Source organism: Oncorhynchus tshawytscha, linkage group LG25, assembly GCF_018296145.1.
Source record: "Oncorhynchus tshawytscha isolate Ot180627B linkage group LG25, Otsh_v2.0, whole genome shotgun sequence".
NCBI classification, from domain to species: Eukaryota; Metazoa; Chordata; class Actinopteri; order Salmoniformes; family Salmonidae; genus Oncorhynchus; species Oncorhynchus tshawytscha.
This window is the reverse complement of record NC_056453.1, coordinates 18,039,012-18,059,448: the sequence shown is the minus strand read 5'-3', so window position 1 is coordinate 18,059,448 and position 20,437 is coordinate 18,039,012.

Here is a 20,437-nt window from a genome sequence, read left to right as displayed (position 1 = left end):
TGCAGACAAAATGCCCGAAGGTTGGAATTGGCATCAGGGATGCAGAAATATTCCCATTCCCTTTATTTATTCCATATTTAGCATTAGTGATGCAGAAATATTCCCATTCCAATCCTATGCATGTGACACAGAGTACAGTTATACTGACGGTATGACAGTAATGATAGGGTAGATACAAGGTGGGGTTAAGTGGTGTCTTTTTAAAAGATATTGCATAATAGCTGTGTAACAGGGGAATACGGGTGGTTAAACATGATCAAAGCAGAGATATGTGGTCTGAGGTCATTTAATCATTATTTAGGGTGCAGGGATAAACATGACCCTATGGGGAGTGTGCACTATATATAATAAAGGGACGAGGTCAGAGGGCGATAAGCTAAATTAGCTGGAGTGAAGGGATAAGAAAGAGATTATTTAGATGTTCATTGGGCTCACACTCTGAGACACATCCTGCTATGCTGGATGGTGATTGGTTCATTGTTGGGTGCCCTAATCATGTGAGGTGTAACTGACCTTTTTATTTTTCACTTTTTCTGTCCATTGGTTGGTTCATGAATTGATCTATCTATATAGATACAGGCATTCATTTGCTAAACAGACTTCTGTTCATACATTCTCTAAACACTCGCATTTGGCAAAATAATCTCCTCCTTTATCCTCCCCTAAGCTGTCTAAACCATGGTACGCTTCCAGGAGCGAACCCAGCTTACACTACTGTTTTGTAAAGTGTGTGTCTGCATGTGAGCACGCGTGTGTGCACGTGTCTCTGTGTGTGCACGCGTTTGCGCACGTGTCTCTGTGTTGCGTTTGTTTGTACACACAAACAAATAGCAGTAAACAGGCAAACAAAAGCCCCGGGGAAAGATATTAGGAATCTATTTAACCATGTTTGTTTTCCTCCAACACTCATGAAATCAAATAAACAGGACATTGTGTGTGTTTTGTTGGGCATGAATTCCATTCATAAACGCTTATTACATCAATTAGGCTTCATGCAAATAGGATGGATAAATGCTTTTCTTTCTTCCTTTCTCTTTTCTGACAGTATTTTGTTACTGCATTTTGTTAAACATTGGCAAAATATTTGCGGGGATTCTGTGCATTGGCTTCTAATTGGCTTTGAAATCTATTATGAAATGGTAATGATAAGAGGAGATATTTGTGACTGGAATGTGTGACTGGGATTCTGATTTGGAAAAAATTGTAATGTTCGCCCTGAGAAAATAATGTATGAAGCACACTGTTTACACTTCAAATATTACATTTACTTAAGTGTCAATAAAATAAGATTTACAGTCACCTCAGATTACCTAAGTGGGACTAACTAGGACTTGAGTAGCTCTTTTGCATAATGCGGTCCATTGCTACCTGCATTGTGAAAGGACACACAGAACGCATCATAGTATTTTTTACCATTCTTTCATCGCTTTGGGATAAAAATGGCTTAACAGGGATGTTAAATGATATCGAAAAACCAAGCAAACTAACCAACAGGGGGTAAAAAGATATCGAAAAACCAAGCAAACTAACCAACAGGGGGGTAAAAAGATGACAAAATCCAGATATACTGAGAAAGAGGCTTTGGAGGAAATTCTTAGTGAGTCAGACACAGATGCTGGGAGCGACCTGAGCCAAGATGATTCGGGCTTAGAAAAAGCAGGAGGGGGGGGGGATTGCGACATGACCCACAAAAGGATGAGGAGAATGACAAGAAAGAGACTGCAGGGTACAATGGCTTCCACATCTCGCAAGAGTCTGGGTTACATTGCTAATATATATCTGTTTTTATAAATGTCTTGCAAATAGTTCTTATTAATGTGGGACCAATAACTTTTAGGCTTATCCAATGTGTAATAGCAGTGGAATTGCCAAATTCTGACACTTTGGAGAGATTGAAGGGACACTTGGATGTCCCCTGGATGTCCCCTGGATGTCCCCTGGATGTCCCCTGACACCACCACAATGTTTGAGAGCGGTTGATATTGTAGAAATTGTGTTATCATGACCCATAACTTTAGGTTTATTCAATGTGTAATAGCAGTGGAATTACCTCATCTACATACAATTTGAAGAGGTTGAGGGGACACTTGGAGATGTCCGTTGGCTGCACCTGACCAGCCTTTACTAAACGTCTGTGAAGTTCTAGCTGTTGTATCTATTAATCCCATTTTTTTCACCAGAAGTTTTTGACTTGTTGTGGGAAGCCATTAGTTCAAGTTATATTTATTGTCCCAATTGGGAAATTTGTTGTGCAGTCAGGGTTCAACAATATGAAATAACAACATTAAAAACAGTGACAACCATACAACCGATATACACATAACATGAAACAATGAGATCGATAAAAGGGAGTAATTATTGTGCGAAAGTGCAGCAATAAATAGACATTTCATTGGGATAAAAGAGTTGTTGTATCTGTTGCTATTGAGTTTGGGAAGTCTATGACAACCTGAGGGGAGAAGAGCAAAATCGTTGAAGAGGGGGTGATCTGGAGAGTCTAGGATAGTGTTAGCTCTCCTCACCACTTGCTTTCTGAATGTTACTGAGAGCTGTGCCTGTTGCACTCCGATGACCTTGCTGGCCACCTTAACCAACCTGTCCGAACGATTTTTGTTGCAAACATTAAGATTGCCAAACCACGCCACCATTGAGAACATCAATACATATTCAATAAAACTCCCGTAAAACAGTGTCATCATTGTCTTGCTGAAATTAAAAGCAGCTGCTGTCCCTTTTAACTGTGTTCTGCTCAAATGTCAACTTGTTGTCCGTCACTCTTCCCAGGTACTTGTAGGTACTGACCAGCTCAATGTCATTTCCCATGACCACAGTGGGTGTGGGGTTCAGTGGCTGCCTTCTGAAGTCAACGGCCATGTCTTTAGTTTGGGAGACATTCAGTGGAGGAAGCAGTTCTCACACCATGACACAAAGTAATCTACCAGAGGCCCATTGCTCAGACTCTCCATCCTGTAGTTGTAGTAGACTGGCGATGACAGAGTCATCAGAAAACGTGATGATGTGCATGTTTTCATATTCGCTACGCCAGTCATTAGTGTTTAGTATGCACAGGAGAGAGCACACACCCTTGTGGGGATCTGGTGGAGGAGCATAGCTGCTTTGACATGACACCATTTACTCGAACTGGCTGGGACCGGTCGGTAAGGAAGTCACTATCCAGCCCAAAACACTCATGTTCAGCTTGAAGTGGGATAGGAGCTTCTCTGCTAGTATGTGAGGCTGGATAGTATTAAAGGCAGATGATGAACAGAAGCCTCGCATGGGATTTTGGGCTGTCCAGGTGCTTAAGGAGGAAGTTGAGAAGGGTTAGAGTGGCGTCCTCCACCCACCGCTTGGCCCTGTAAGCAAACGGCAGGGGGTCCATGGAATTCTCAGCATCAGTACATCCTTCTTGATTTAGCTTCTCAAATGATTTCATCACCAAGGATGTCAGTGCCACTAGCCTAAAGTAATGACAGCATGAAAATGTGATGAAAAATGCCAATGAGTTTTTCTGCACATTTACTTAAGTACCTGTCCTCCAATGTTGTCTGGTCCTGGGCTTTTTAACTTTGGTGTCTCTGAATAGGCTGGTGACACTGGGTGCTAAATTCCATCTTGGGAATAGCAATTGTCCTCATACGCATCTCAGTAATTTCTGACTGTTCTGATTGTCAAATTAGAGATAAAAACCATTTAGCTCATCAGCCAGTCCTTTGCTTGAGTTAAAACCATCAACGTGTATCATCTTGTTTCCCTTGTCCTGTAGCCCAACCATAGTTCTCATTCCATTCCAGGCAGCCCTAAGATTATTGCTACTGAATTCACCCCAAATCTTCTCCTTATATTTCAGTTTGGCCTTCTTGATTTCTGATCTCACCTTAATTCTAGATTCCCTTTAAGCAGTCACATTGTCCTCATAGAAAGCAGTATTCTTTTTTTTATACAATAAGCCCTTCCATGACTTGGTAACCCAAGGCTTGTTGGGATAAATAGTTCAATTTTTGCTAGGGATCACTGTACTTTCACAGAAGGAGATATAACTGCACACCACATCAGTGAGTTGATCGATGTTGTCGGGAGAGTCTTGAAACACAGCCCAATCTGTGCAGTCAAAACAGCCCTGTAACACCGGATTGCTTTAAACCTTCACTTCCCGCTTTTGCGCTTTCTCGCTCTTCATCACAGTTCTGTAGGGAGGTAGAAGATGTTCTGTGTTGTGGTCAGATGAGCCGAGCAGGACTCTCGCTATAGACTTGTAGCCCCCTCTGATGGAGCCATAACATAGTCCAGGGCCTTGTTGAAGTGTGTTGGGCAGGTGACATACTGAAATATGTTATTCAGAGTTTTCTTTGTGTTACAGTGATTAAAATCTCGTAAAATAATATTGGGGGTATCAGGAGACACAGATTGCAGTTTCTGTGTCAAAGAATAAATAAGATCAGCAGCCTTCTTCGCATTGGCCTGAATGTAAACAACCAAGATAAATATTTGGGGGAGCTCTCTTGGGAGATAGGTCTTACCGACACTGACAGAAGTTCAATATCAGGTAGACATAGTCTCTCAAATTGTATTGGTCACAGACACACATTTATCAGATGTTATTGCGGGTATAGAGAAATGCTTGTGTCCCTAGCTACAACAGTGCAGTAGTATCTAACAAGTCACAACAATACATACACATCTAAAAGTAAAATAATGCAATTAAGACATATATAAATATTATGACGAGCAATGTCAGAGTGGCATTGACTAAAATACAGTAGAATAGAATACAGTATATACATATGAGATGAGTAAAGCAGTATGTAAACATGATTGAAGTGACTAGTGTTCCATTATTAAAGTGGCCAGTGATTCCATGTCTATGTATATACGGCAGAAGCCTCTAAGGTGCAGGGTTGAGTAACCGGGTGGTAGCCTGCTAGTGATGACTATTTAACAGTCAGATGGCCTTGAGATGGAAGCTGTTTTTCAGTCTCTCTGTCCCAGCATTGATGCACCTGTACTGACCTCACCTTCTCGATGATAGCGGGGTGAACAGACCGTGGCTCGGGTGGTTGATGTCCTTGATTATTTTTGGCCTTCCTGTGACATTGGGTGCTGTACATGTCCTGGAGGGCAGGCAGTGTGCCCCAGGTGATGCGTTGGGCTCACCGCACTACCCTCTGGAGAGCCCTGCGGTTGCAGGTGGTGCAGTTGCCCTACCAGGCGGTGATACAGCCTGATAGGATGCTCTCAGTTGTGCATCTGTAAAGGTTTGTGAGGGTCTTAGGGTCCAAGACAAATTTCTTCAGACTCCTGAGGTTGAAGAGACGCTGTTGCACCTTCTTCACCACACTGTCTGACCATTTCAGATTGTCAGTGAAGCTTTTCACCTTCTCCACTGCGGTCCCATCAATGTGGATAGGGGGGATGCTCCCTATGCTGTTTCCTGAAGATCACAATCAGCTCCTTAGTTTTGTTGACGTTGAGGGAGAGGTTATTTTCCTGGCACCACTCCGCCAGGTTCCTCACCTCCTCCCTCTAGGCTGTCTTGTAATTGTTGGTAATCAGGCCTATTACTGTTGTGTTGTCTGCAAACTTGATGATTGAGTTGGAGGCGTGCTTGACCATGCAGTCATGGATGAACAAGGAGTACAGGAGTGGGCTGAGCACGCACCCTTGTGGGGCCACTGTGTTGAGGATCAGTGAAATGGAGGTGTTGTATCCTACCTTCACCACCTGGGGGCGGCCCATAGGAAGTCCAGGACCCAGTTGCACAGGGCGGGGTTCAGACCCAGGGCCCCAGGCTTCATGATGAGCTTGGAGGGTACTATGGTGTTGAAGGCTGAGCTATAGTCAATGAACAGCATTCTTACATATGTATTCCTCTTATCCTGATGGGATAGGGCAGTGTGCAGTGCGATGGCATCATCTGTGGATCTATTGGGGCGGTAAAAAAAATATATAAAAAATAAATATTGGGGCGGTAAACAAAAATATAGTCTGGCAAGCAGCCTTGTGAGGGTTTACGCACTTAAATGTCTTACGCATGTCAGCCACGAAGAAAGAGAGCCCACAGTCCTTGGGAGCGGGCTGTGTCGGTGGTACTGTGTTATCCTCACAGACAGTTACATTGTTGCACCATTGGTGATTGATGTGTAAGTAGACTCCGCCCCCCTGTGATTTCCCAGTCGAATCACTGTCCCTGGTACAGTCAGAACGGACACCCAAATCCGTTTATCTCCAAAGACGAGTCCATGTCTGAGTCAGTCTGCCAAGTCTCAGTAAAAGCCATAAAACAGGTACCTCTGTACTCATGGAGATGATTAAACTTTGCCTGCAACTGGTCTGTTTTATTCTTCAAGGATTGCCCATTCGAAAGGATTATAGAAGGTAAGGGGATGCCGTTAGCCTGCTGCTGATGTTTAATCCTTAATCAAACGCGACCTCTCCTCTCCCATTTGAGAACACGGCCAGCCTTTCCCCGGTTTTAATCCATTCATCGGTTGCCAACACTTTCATGTGTTTCAGAAGAGAGTCCACAGACAATTATTTAAAAAACATTTTTTTAGGGGGTAGATCAGCTTTAATACTGCAGATAGATTGTAAAAAAAAAGTATTATCTTTTCTCATTACAGCCCCTGTTTGTTCCTGCTTTACTGTCGCGAGTGGCATGTTAATGACATATCGGTATCTCAAAGCATTTTAATCTAAATTACAATAAGCTTCCCAGTGTGTAGACCTCCAAAACCAACATGATACCCCAAATGAACAGTTTAGGGCAACCCTACATCAATTTACCGGCACAGTTGACTACCTCCTTCCCGGCGCTCTTCTTCTGGCGTTTCCTTCATGTTCTGCTTTTGATAGTGTTTCAGTTTGTCCTCCCAATGGCACATGTTCAAAGTGGCTGGCCCTTGATAATGTCTCTCACCTGAGCCACCACTGTCCTTTACAATCCATTATGTCTTGTCCATTTTCCTACCAGTACACCAGCTGCATGAAAGAAGTTCGGGATCTCTCTCCATGCTCACTCCACGAGAGACTCATGTCGCACCTCTGAGAAAAAAAAGGCATGAGAGAAAAGGCAGTTGGTAGCTTAGACTGGATGCTGTGTACAGGTTGCTGGCTCGGACTCAGGTCTCAGTTGAAGTGATGCAGGAGAGGGCCGTAATGAACACCATTTCCACCATTTCTTCAGCCAGTTAGTGGGTGAAGCTCACACTGCTAACATTGATTTATTCCTTCCATGTATCAAAATACCATCTGTAGTCACTATCGCCATAACTTTGAGAAAGGACAGACCTAAACAACAGTTAAAGGAATGTCTAGTTCAGAAAATCCAAACTATATACCGTATGACAAATTATTACCTTCCCAATTTTCTTAATACACAATTCCTAAGACAAATGTCAAAGAGCATACCAACACACTGTTGAAACCATTTTCCCATTTTCCAAACTCCCTTATCATACTGCCGACCTCACCGCAGAGTTACCGGGTAAGGGAGATAGAGAACTAACCCTTAGGGAGAAATCCCGAATATACAGCAGATCCAATCTGGCGAGATTTGTATTGGAACAAAGACAAAAACAAGAACCAAAACAATAACAGCTACACACTTCTTCATATTATACGTAAATCTCACCCAATGTCTCTTATCCTTTCTAGTGAGGTTGACCAGGCCTCACCAGAAAGTCAGGACAAAGGTCCTATTCCCTCAATAAGTCTTTCTTTCCCGTTTCTTTACCTGTACTTCAGAAACCTTTCCAAAGCATTTCAATCATTTCCATCATTCTGCTTACCCGGTTTACAACGAAATTCAAACGACCCCGCATAATAAATCAAACACGGTATTAACACCACTAACAAGTATTCAACTGTTGGGTTGTGTTGTTTGTGTGTGCACGCTGGTATGTGTGAAAAAAACGTGCTGCAAAAACACACAAGTGGCCAGCCCTTACTTATCTGGGAGCTCCCTTCACGTCCGGATCCGGATCCCTTTATAAAACTGCAGAATTTCACTAACTCTCTCCCAAGACAACAGTCTCTGTAAACATTTCAAAGAGATAGATAATGACACCGCATCCTTTCCTGGATGAGAAAGTATACATTTCGTTAGCATTCACTATTCTAATCTTAATCAGCAACACAAATGTTTTAATTACAAACAAAACATGATAATGATAAGACCACTGTCCTACCATGCCCTTCATGTTCATGAACACAAATGTTAAAAGGTAATTTTTAGTTTGGTTACCCCAATTCTGTCGCTCGACAGAATAGCTTTTTCAAAACTCTACTAAGAATTCTACTACTAACTGACAAATACTTCTATTAACAATTACAATTGTAAAATGCTGCTGGAGAAGAAGGCAGACGTTTTACGTGCCCCAAACCGATTATGTTTCTTTGTTTGTTTATTTGCGTTGTTTGTAAATTCTTTTTTAAATGTATTTTGTACATATTGTTGCCGCTACCATCTCCGATAACCGTTAATAACTTCTGGACATCAGGACTCCCATTACTCACCAAGGACTGGCAGAATCCTTTTTTCCTTTAATGCTCGCAGTACACGTCCTGGTAATCCATCTGGCCCTGCAGTCTTGTGAATATTGACCTGTTTAAAGGCCAGACGTTAATAACTTCTGGACATCAGGACTCCCATTACTCACCAAGGACTGGCAGAATCCTTTTTTCCTTTAATTAGACTGACAAGCCTCATGCGAATGCTATACATCTTTCTTGGGAACAGGCCCAGATCCCTGTGATTTGTGTGAAGAGGAGGCGGAGACAAAGGGTCCAGAGGGCGGGCTGCCTTCTGAGAATTCGTAGCCGATCGAATAAACACACACTTCATTCCATTCTTTCTATGTCACGACTCCTCCCCTTCCTGTTCGGGTGGCGCTCGGCGGTCGTCGTCACCGGCCTACTAGCTGCCACTGATCCCTTTTCCCCTTTCTGTTTATTGATTTCACCTGTTTTGTGTGTAGGCTGATTAGTCGGGCTATGTTAGCCAGTAGGCCCGCCTGCTCTTTGTGCGGGATTGTTTTGTGTTGCTACAGTGCACGTTTGAGGTTGACGTGTTTTCGTTCGTGGGTTTTTCTCCGGACTGTTTGAGTCCCCGTGTTTGTGGCATTTGTTGTGTGAGCGCCCTGTGTTTCGTGGGGTTGCTTATGTTCGCCGTGTGTGCAATTAAAAGCACTACCCTGTACTCTCTGCTCCCTGCACCTGACTTCTCACCCACTACGCCCAGAGCGTTACATTCTAGCAAATCTGCAATCTTTGGACAATAAAATAGATGACCTATGCAGAAGATTAAACTACCAACGGGACATTCAAAACTGTAATATCCTATGCTTTACGGAGTCGTGGCTGAATGACGACACTATCAACATACAGCTGGCTGGTTATACACTGCATCGGCAGGATAGAACAGCGGCATCTGGTAAGACAAGGGGCGGTGGACTATGTATTTTTGTAAATAACAGCTGGTGCACGATATCTAAGGAAGTCTTGAGCTATTGCTTGCCTGAGGTAGAGTATCTCATGATAAGCTGTAGACATCACTATCTACCTAGAGAGTTTTCATTTGTATTTTTCGTAGCTGTTTACATACCACCACAGTCAGAAGCTGGCACTAAGAAAGCATTGAATGAGCTGCATTCCTCCATAATTTAACAAGAAAACACTCACCCAGAGGTGGCGCTCCTAGTAGCAGGGAACTTCAATGCAGGGAAACTTAAATCCGTTTTACCAAATTTCTATCAGTATGTTAAACGTGCAAGCAGAGGAGAAAAAAAATCCACACACAGAGACGCATACAAAGCTCTCCCTCGCCCTCCATTTGGCAAATCTGACCATAATTCTATCCTCCTGATTCCTGCTTACAGGCAAAAATTAAAGCAGGAAGCATCAGTGACTAGATCAATAAAAAAGTGGTCAGATGACGCAGATACTAAGCTACAGGACTGTTTTGCTATCACAGACTGGAATATGTTCTGGGATTCCTCCGATGGCAAGAGGATTACACCACATCAATCATTGGCTTCATAAATAAGTGCATTGATGACGTCGTCCTCACAGAGACCGTACGTACATACGCCAAACAGAAGCCATGGATTACAGGCAACATCCGCACTGAGCTAAAGGCTAGAGCTGCCGCTTTCAAGGAGCGGGACTCTAACCCGTAAGCTTATAAGAAATCCGGCTATGACCTCCGACGAACCATCAAACAGGCAAAGCGTAAATACAGGACTAAGATCGAATTGTACTACACCGGCTCTGATGCTCGTCGTATGTGGCAGGGCTTGCAAACCATTACAGACTACAAAGGGAAGCACAGCCAAGAGCTGCCCAGTGACACGAGCCTACCAGACAAGCTAAACTACTTCTATGCTCGCTTCGAGGCAAATAACACTGAAACATGCATGAGAGCACCAGCTGTTCCGGAAGACTGTGTGATCACTCTCTCTGCAGCCGATGTGAGTAAGACCTTTAAACAGGTCAATATTCACAAGCCTGCAGGGCCAGATGGATTACCAGGACGTGTACTGCGAGCATGCACTGACCAATTGGCAAGTGTCTTCACTGACATTTTCATCCTCTCCCTGTCCGAGTCTGTAATACCAACATGTTTTAAGCAGACCACCATAGTGCCTGTGCCCAAGAACACTAAGGTAACCTGCATAAATGACTACCGACCCGTAGCACTCACATCTGTAGCCATAAAGTGCTTTGAAAGGCTGGTCATGGTTCACATCAACACCATTATCCTAGACACCCTGGACCCAATCCAATTTGCATACCACCCCAACAGATCCACAGATGATGCAATCTCTATTGCACTCCACACTAACCCTTTCACACCTGGACAAAAGTAACACCTATGTGAGAATGCTAGTCATTGACTACAGCTCAGCATTCAACACCAAAGCTCATCAATAAGCTAAGGACCCTGGGACTAAACACCTCCCTCTGCAACTGGATCCTGTACTTCCTGACGGGCTGACCCCAGGTGGTAAGGGTAGGTAACAACACATCCGCCATGCTGACCCTAAACACAGGGGCCCCTCAGGGTTGCGTGCTCAGTCCCCTCCTGTACTCCCTGTTCACTCGTGACTGCACGGCCAGGCATGACTCCAACACCATCATTAAGTTTTCTGATGACACAACAATGGTAGCACAACTGACATGGAAGCTTATGAGCCAAAGTTTACATGTGCTAGGACAAAATGTGACGCCATAGTGAGTAACGTGTTAGCACCATAGGCTACTACGTTGGTAACATAGGACCTAGACCAGGTTGAATTTGTGTCCCTGTCCATTGATGCGTCCAATCATGGACATGTAAAGCTGCTGCCAATAGTAGTCAGATATTGTAAGATATATGATGGCAGCACATCTGTGGAAACAAAACTGCTTGATTTTGTTGAATTGAACGGAGAAACAGCAGAGGAAATTGCAGCTGAGGTCCTGGTTGTCATCCCAAAATTTTACCTGGAAAACAGTCGTGGAATTCTCTGCCGACAACACAAATACCAACTTCGGAGAACTGAATAGGCTGGGGGAGGGTCAATGTTCATACCAAAGTCAAAAATGCTCTGCAGCGGGAGGCGATTGGCTGAGGTTGTCCTGCCCACATCATTCATAACATGGCCAGAATGGCTTTGGATATGATTCCCCTTGATGTTGAGTACCTGCTCACAAAGATATTTGGATATTTTCACCGTCAGAGAGTGTTCTCCCAAATGAATGACATATGGACAGCAGCAAGAAATAGGTTGACTGTTCCTACCATCAAGGCCATGCTTATTGTGAAGACAAACTTCAACCTCCCCTGCCAGGAGTTCATGGAGAAGCTGACCAAAGACAGAGCAATCCTGAAGAAAATTACATTCTTCTGAGAAATATACAGAATATGTTGGTATATGTATATTATGTAGTTACCAATCTCATCATCATCTTATTTCTTTATTATGTTGTTAAGTATTTCACTTATACTATGGTCTCTGTTTTTTCAATTTTGCTCATATTCTCTTCTGCTCGTAATCTACCCAGACTACCAGGACCACCGAGTGGCTGTTCAGATTGGACAGTTCTCTCTTGCCTGTAGTGTTTATGTAATATAGTTGTTTTGTGTCTGTCACAGTGTGCCTGTGCCTGACGAAATACATTAAACCGGAATTGTCACCCTTTCTTATTTCATAAACAATAACATTGGATATTTTAATTATATTTTGTCCTCCAAACTGGAAATGTCCCCAGTTTTCATTTCAGAAATCTGGTCACCTTACTCCTACGTCTCCCTCCACATGGAAACTGTCATCTCTGTGAACCACTATTGATCGAAACGAGGCCATACAACGCTTAAGTGAAAGTTTCCTGCCCTGCTGCTTTCAAGAGTATTTTCTGCTGTTCTTTTGTCAAAAATGCAAACGCTTGCATCACAGCATTCCCTCCAAATGCAGCAGGTGCTGTAGGCTCCAGTACTACCCTACTGTTGCCCTAACCTTTGATGTTTTTTCACTACTTTTCCCTCCGTTTCTTTCTCTCACCTTGGCCATTGAAACCATTGTAATTAACTTTGATGGTATTAACCACTCGCACGGCTGTGAGTCAACACATAATATAGCTAGTATGTAAAATAACAGTATGTAAAATAACAAAATGAATGGGAAATTAATTAATACCAGTACTAATACATGATGACTAGAATGAAGTGATTGCTATAGCATACAATGCAATATCATATGATATAAAAGACCTGTCACTAGATAAAACTACTACAATACAAGATGAACTGACAGGGAGGACCATCCTATGTAAAATGCATGACATATGATTAGATATGATAATAAACAGCCTAAATCTACCTCTAGCATAGGCCTATTGGTATTTTGGTTTGTAACAATAGCTTGAAATGTATTATTTACTTACAGTGGTTCTTCCTTTAAATGTTTTGAGCTTATGCCTCGACCGTTTGTGGTGGATGGTGGCAGATTGTGGGAAATAGCGTCATTCTGGCAACAATGGCTGACACTTAAATGAAGTGCCATAGAATTCTGCTGCACCCCACAAGCTGTGCTGTAGTATGCTGCAACTTTCAAAGGAAGAACCCCTGTATGAAACTTGCATTTGGAATTTGTTTAAAATGAATTATTACTGTGGCAAATACGCACCATAGGTGGAGTGGAGATAGCTTTTTTTTCTCTTTTTGAAATGTTTGCTCTTGCTTTCCCATGTTTAAATCCATGGGCCCGATGTGGTAAATATATATTCTATCTAATACTACAAAACAGTGGTTGCTCCACTAAAAGTTTTGCGATTATGCTGCGGGACATAGAGGTAATAGGGGGTTTGATACGGTACCCTGCGTCACCACTTCATTGCTTCAGACCAGCGCAAGGGGGAGTTAGAGCACTGATTATGCTTTTGGGTCCTACTGTGTCTCTAACTGACAATGGGCGACATAAACCGAAATAGAAACAGATAATTGTGCACGACTTCAGTATTACTTACTAAAACTGTTGTTACACTAAGGTTTTTATTATTTGATTTTGTTAGTATTATTTTGGTTTTACTGTAGTACTGTAGGCCACTCCCAACCGGTCACGTTGTACAGTGCACGCTGTGTTGCTACAGATGCTGGTTTAATACCCGTGCCACCCTCGACTGGGAGACCCATGAGATGATTGTAGGTTTTTGATTTCTCTCCCTCTAAAAACATAAATAAATCATTCTAAATAACAAACTGGCTTTATTTACAAATTAGTAACAATGTCTCACCGCATGTTCAAGAATGGCCTTTTTCTCACAAATGTTACTTTATTTGAAAACGAAATCATCTCCAAAATATTGTTATTTTTTTTAAACAAAGCGATTATTATTGTGATTAATGTAGAATTATATAAAAGCCCATTCGATATTTTCACAGATATATTATTAACCCTGTTATTAGCAGGACAATATATATTGGTCATATTGTTCATGGCTCACAAGTGGCGCACAATGGGATTGCCTTGCAGTTCTCCAGCTGTATCCACTGAAAGCGTACGAGGTTTAAGGGAGGGCAGGGGGCAAAAGGTGAGTCGCAGAGCCGTGCACAGAATACTGACCTAGTTCATGGGGAAGGGAGGAGGGGAATGGTGTAGGAGGAAGGGGGAGGGGGGTGGATCCCCACGCCGCCACACTGGCAACACTTTAAGGGGCATTGCACTAATAATGGCACTGACTAGGGAAACGTTCCCCCTGTTCTGTTCTTAGTGCCAGTCTGCACGTTCAAACTAAAACAATGTAACTAATAATGGCATCTTTATGCGTTCGTTAATAAAATAATGCTTAAAAATACTCTTTCAAAATGCTGATGTTTATTTAGTTATGGATCCATAATGAATTACCATGGGAATAAATATTACTGAATTTCAGAAACATCCTCTACTCCTCTATATTTAATTATTGGTGGAGCGTCATGTCATATTTTTCGATATACTCTCGGCCTACCGTAGGCGACATGAGTCTCACTAGTGTTGAGTAATATGCTGTTAAAAATGGTGTAGGTCTTATTTATTTAACTAGGCAAGTCAGTTAAGAACAAATTCTTATTTACAAGGACAGCCTACTCCTTCCTCCCCCTCCCGTGTGCGCACATGAAACAGGGATTCTTTAGCTAAATAGGCCAGTTCTGTACTCCCGACTGTCATGTTGTACAGCGTGAAACCCAGAGGGGTTTTCATTTTTCTTGGAATAGAAACACCATATACAAATTAAGCAACTTCTTGAGGGCAGTATTCGGAAATTTGGATGACTGACATGCCCAAAGTAGACTTCCTGTTACTCAGGCCCAGAAGCTAGGATATGCATACAATTGGTAGTATTTGATAGAAAACACTCTGAAGTTTATAAAACTGTTAAAATAATGTCTGTGAGTATAACATAACTGATATGGCAGGCGAAAACCCGAGGAGAATCCATCCGGAATAAAAAATGTTTAGGTGTCTGCACATTCAAATCCTTTTTGGGAAAATCAAAGGAATACCTCCCAGATTGCAGTTCCTAGGGCTTCCACTAGATGTCAACAGTCTTTAGAAAGAGTTTCAGGCTTGTTTTTTGAAAAAGAATTTGTAGTTTTTCTAGGTGGCTCCCATTTTGACTGTAGTATTGTGTCGCGCTAAGTTGAGGGTGCGCACTTCGTTATTTATCTCCGGTAATGAACATACTATTCTCTGTCTTAAATTTGATCATTTATTTACATATTAGGGTACCTGAGGATTGATTAGAAACGTTGTAAGACTTGTTTGGACAAAGGTTATTGGTAACTTTTGGGATTCCTTTGCATGCATTTTGAACGAGGAAAACAGGAGGATTTCTGAATCAAGCACGCCACCTAAACTGAATTTTTTGGGATATAAAGAAGGACTTTATTGAACAAAACGACCATTTGATGTGTAGCTGGGACCCTTGGGATTTCAAACAGAGGAAGATCTTCAAAGGTAAGTGATTTATTTTATCGCTATTTCTGTCATTCGTGACGCCTCTACTTGTTTGCTAAATGTTTCTAATGCTTTTGTACGCGGGGCGCTGTCCTCAGATAATCGCATGGTATGCATTCGCTGTAAAGTATTTTTGAAATCTGACAAAGCGGCTGGATTAACAAGAAGTTAAGATTTTAAACGATGTAAGACAATTGTATTTTCATGAATATTTAATATTACGGTTTTGTATTTTGAATTGGGCCCGCTCCGATTTCACCGGATGTTGTCGAATTTGATCCCTTTGGAGTCAGGACATTGAATAAGAGAAAATGATTGTTCCATGTAGGCATGGTGTTGAAATATCATTAACAATAATTAAGTCTGATTAAGACGAATGTACCAATGGATGGGGAAAGGCTGTACAGTGTTGCCCTCTACCTGTGTCCGTTCAGATAGGACAGGTTAAGCCTGATACAGAGGCTATTTCTTTTGGGCTATTTCCCATGTATATTTGATAAATATACTTGTATATTTTGGATGATATGGCGCTTTCACCATTGGCTCACCAAGACCTGTAAATACATCTACACTCTGCTGATGTCATGCCCTTATGACTGCTACAAGGTCCCTATTTTACAATTACATAGGCTAATCAAAATGTGTGAAAGGGCTGTCTGGTAGCCTCAATAAAAGGACAAAGATTTGTAGTTGAACAAGTCGTTGTATGTATATTTTCACTTGAAAACTTGTGACTTGAGTTGCTTGCTCATAGAATCCACGACTTGGACTTGACTGGAGTCTTGATCCGTTCTACTTGGGACTCGAGACTCGGACCTTGTGACTTGAGACTTGGTCCCACTCGAATTGTACGCATCATGAGGTTGCTACAACCAAGCTGTCAGGCTGTGGGTAACTGGTGTATGAAATCAGGCGCGGGAGAGCAGAGATGAGTGTACAAGGTAGTTTATTCCACAAACTGTACCAGTATAAAACAAATACTAAAGGTGCGTGAAAATACCTGCCACTCGTAAATAACGGGCATAATAACGAACCCGGTAAACAATACCTGCCATAAAGATACAACCTGAACATAATAAACAAACACGCACACCAACATGGGGGAAACAGAGGGTTAAATAATGAACATGTAATTGGGGAATAGAAACCAGGTGTGTAGAAAACAAAGACAAAACAAATGGAAAATTAAAAGTGGATCGGCGATGGCTAGAAAGCCGATGACGAACAAGGAGAGGGACCGACTTCGGCGGAAGTTGTGACACAAGCCCATGACTGAAAGTTGAGATAATTTTGATTAATCAAGATGAAAGACAGTGCCACATTCAATACCTTCTTGCACACTCTCGTCTGCATCTAGCTGATCTAGGGTGTAATCATTAGTCCAACAGTTGCAAACGAGAGTTACTTTTGGACAAATTCAGTTATGTTTATCCCAATTTCATTCCATTTGCTTCCATTTAAGAAACATTTTTTTAAAGTATCGGCGGAATGAATACACCCCTGATCATACACAAAAACACAGTTCACTTTTATAGCATCCACATAAAAACTGCATGATCACTTTGCTCGTTGTATCACCTTTCCCTTCGCTTGTGGACTTCAGTGCACAACAGATCAGCTGTCTGTAACCAGGCGAACAAACTTTTCCAAGCCAAACCTTCATATCATGACCGCTACACACTGCCTACAGTGTTGTCATGTCATAGTAAACATAGCTACTAGAACTAACGCGTTAGTAAACCTGATACAATCATGCAGTACAGAGTACAGTCAGAAAGCAGTTTCACAGTTACACCGGTGGGCCCTGATGGCAATAAATTAATAAAACCGAAATATCATCACTCTCTGTTTGAGCTGGGTGTTTGAGTAGGGTAAACTAGCTAGCTAAGTGAAAGTGAAAATAAAACATATACAACCAACTATCTCTCTCTCTCTCTCGTTTGCTAATTTTGGAAGAAATACATTTTTCAAAACTGTTCAACTATTGTCTTTCTCTCTCTTTGAGTCAACTACTCACCACAATTTATGCACTCCAGTGCTAGCTAGCTAGCTAGCTTATTCTTTCAGTAATGGATTCATTCTCTGATCTTTTGATTGGGTGGACAACATGTCAGTCCATGCTGCAAGAGCTCCGATAGGTTGGTGGACATCCTCCTGAAGTTGTCATAATTACTCTCTATGGAGTCTATGGAAGGTTGGGAGAACCATGAGCCTCCTAGGTTTGGTATTGAAGTCAATGTACCCACAAGAGGACTGAAGCTATCTGTCCTCCGGCTACACCTTGGTGCTACCCTACAGAGTGCTGCTTAGGCTACTGTTGACCTTCATTGCAAAACAGTTTCAATCAATTATTTGGTGACGTGAATATATTTAGTATAGTTGTATCTTAAAAATATAACTTTTTTCATGGTTCACTATTTTAATTTTTATGTTCACTATTTTATTTGTATGAAATTCACTGAGGAGGATGGTCCTCCCCTTCCTCCTCTGAGGAGCCTCTACTGGTAAATGTATGTTAATAGTGTGATTCATGCAACAAATATGCACTAATGAACGCAGATACCCTGATTGCTCAGAGCAGAAACCAGCAGGAGTGTAGCTATACAAGCGCAATAATGCAGAACAGTCTGCAAGTTAAGTTGAATGCATTCTATCTTAAACTACAGTATGTGAAGGAATAGGGTTCCAATACTAATAACCATAGTAATAATAACGATTTTTACAACATTTAAGGTGTGACTGCAGGCGCAAGTCACTACTAATGTGACTGGGATGAGCTGTAAAATATAGCCCATCACTGATAGTATGCATAATTCCAGCGTTCTCTCATGAGCTGCATGAAGTGCAGTGAAATCAGTGACATCCTCGCAGCAGCCACACATTGCAACATGAGCATATTGAACGACACAGAGGAGGTTCAACACAGCTAGCGAGCATTTGCAAAAAAATATTATATCAGAACACATCACCATAGCGAGAAACATCTAGTTACACTGAAGTGTTGATGCAGAGCAAGAAGCCAGCGCATAGTAGCAGTAGCAGCAAACGGCAGCAGGATGAGAGAGCAGATCCATAAAGCTTAAATACCCACCCAATAAGGTAGGCGTGATTGATACTAGCCTCTAATTGGTGCTCTCTCAGCTGATAAGTCAGCGGGGCACTCGGATTTCCTTTCTGAATATGCTCTGCTAAATTTCTTTCCAAAGGACCTCTAAGTATTCGTGACTTTGTACCAGAAATAGTTGTAACAGTCACCAGAAATAAAAGGAAAATAAGGTTTTAATATCTGAGACTGTCATCCCTGCATTATGCAACAAATTTGCTATGATAAACTTTGTATGTGCCACATAAAATGAACTTTATCAGTTACTTCATTGTCAAGGAAAAAACAAACTATGTATAAATGATCTAGGCTACAATTCACTAGGATCAACTTAAGATACTGTATAATTAAATGTAGCCTACAAATGTGAGGCTGTAGGACTTGTGCAACACTGTTTTCGAAGAGTGTAATGATTAATACTGGGATAATAACCAAACAAACAACCAAATGCATGGCCTATTGCATTGACAAAACATTTGCTTTAGATAGCTATGTTGTTCGTAGAGCACTTACTTTGACTATGAGCTGATCACTTTTGTTGTTGTCACTTACAGCTGATGATGCACCAAACACCAACGCTTGTAGCGGTTACATTTCTCTATCTGGCGGCTAGTCATCTGTCGCTGGAGCTGTGTCCCTGAAAAGGCCTCGTCTCGCTGGTTCTTCACTGAACAGACACCCTTTTGGTACTTCTGGGAGTCGAGACAGCCATGGCCCATCTTTTCGTTCTAACTCTAGAACTTGCAGCTGATTTTTTCCACGTCATTGGCACCTCTTTTATATTTGAATAGAAGATTGTGACAGGAGCCACATACTGCTTTTGAAAACGCATCACTCAACGTGACAGGCCTCATTATCTCTTCTAAAACCAATGTGTAGTCCGGTCGCAATAATGACGATTTACCTTGCAAAAGGTTATGTTTGTTCCTGTTACAGTCACAAGGTTCACCACAAACAAGGCATACATCAACATATTTTTATGGGGTTTTAACAGTGCTGTCAAGTACTTAAATAAAAATACTTGAAAGTACTACTGAAGTAGTTTTTTGGGGTATCTGTACTTTACTATTTATATTTTTAACAAATTTTACTCCATTACATTCCTTAAGAAAAGAATGTACTTTTTACTCCTTACATTTTCACTGACACCCAAAAGTACTTGTAAAACGTTGGGATGATTAACAGGACAGGAAAATGGTATAATTCATGCACTTATCAAGAGAACATCCCTGGTCATCCCTATTGCCTCTGATCTGTCAGACTCACTAAACACACATGCTTTGTTTGTAAATGATGTCTGAGTATTGAACTGTGTCCCTCGATATCCATAAATTAAAAAAGTAAGACAATTGTGTTGCCTGGTTTGTTTATTTTAAGGAATAAAAAAGTACTTATACTTTTACTTAAATACATTTAAAACGAAATCATTTTAGACCAACTCAAGTAGTATTTTATTGGGTGACTATCACTTTTACTTGAGTCATTTTCTTTTTAAGGTATCTTTACTTTTACTGAAGTATGAAAATTGGGTACTTTTTCCACCACTGGGTTTTAAATGGCAATTTCACGGCCATTCTCACGCACTGTTGCACCTACGACACTTATCTAGTGAGCACCTTTGATGCTCCGCCCACACAAGGCATTTGATTGGTTTGAAATGTTGCGAGGCATCTCTGATTTACACCTGTTTCCCACCTCTTTTTAGCTGATTTTGTGCCATGGACTTCCCCAGGCTTCCCATTTAGATAAGCCTTGTTATCGACAGGGCTAATATCCAAGCTACATTTACTTGTCATTGTTATTCGTTATTCACTGTGTATTTATTCCTCGTGTCACTATTTCTATTTAAATGTTGTATTTT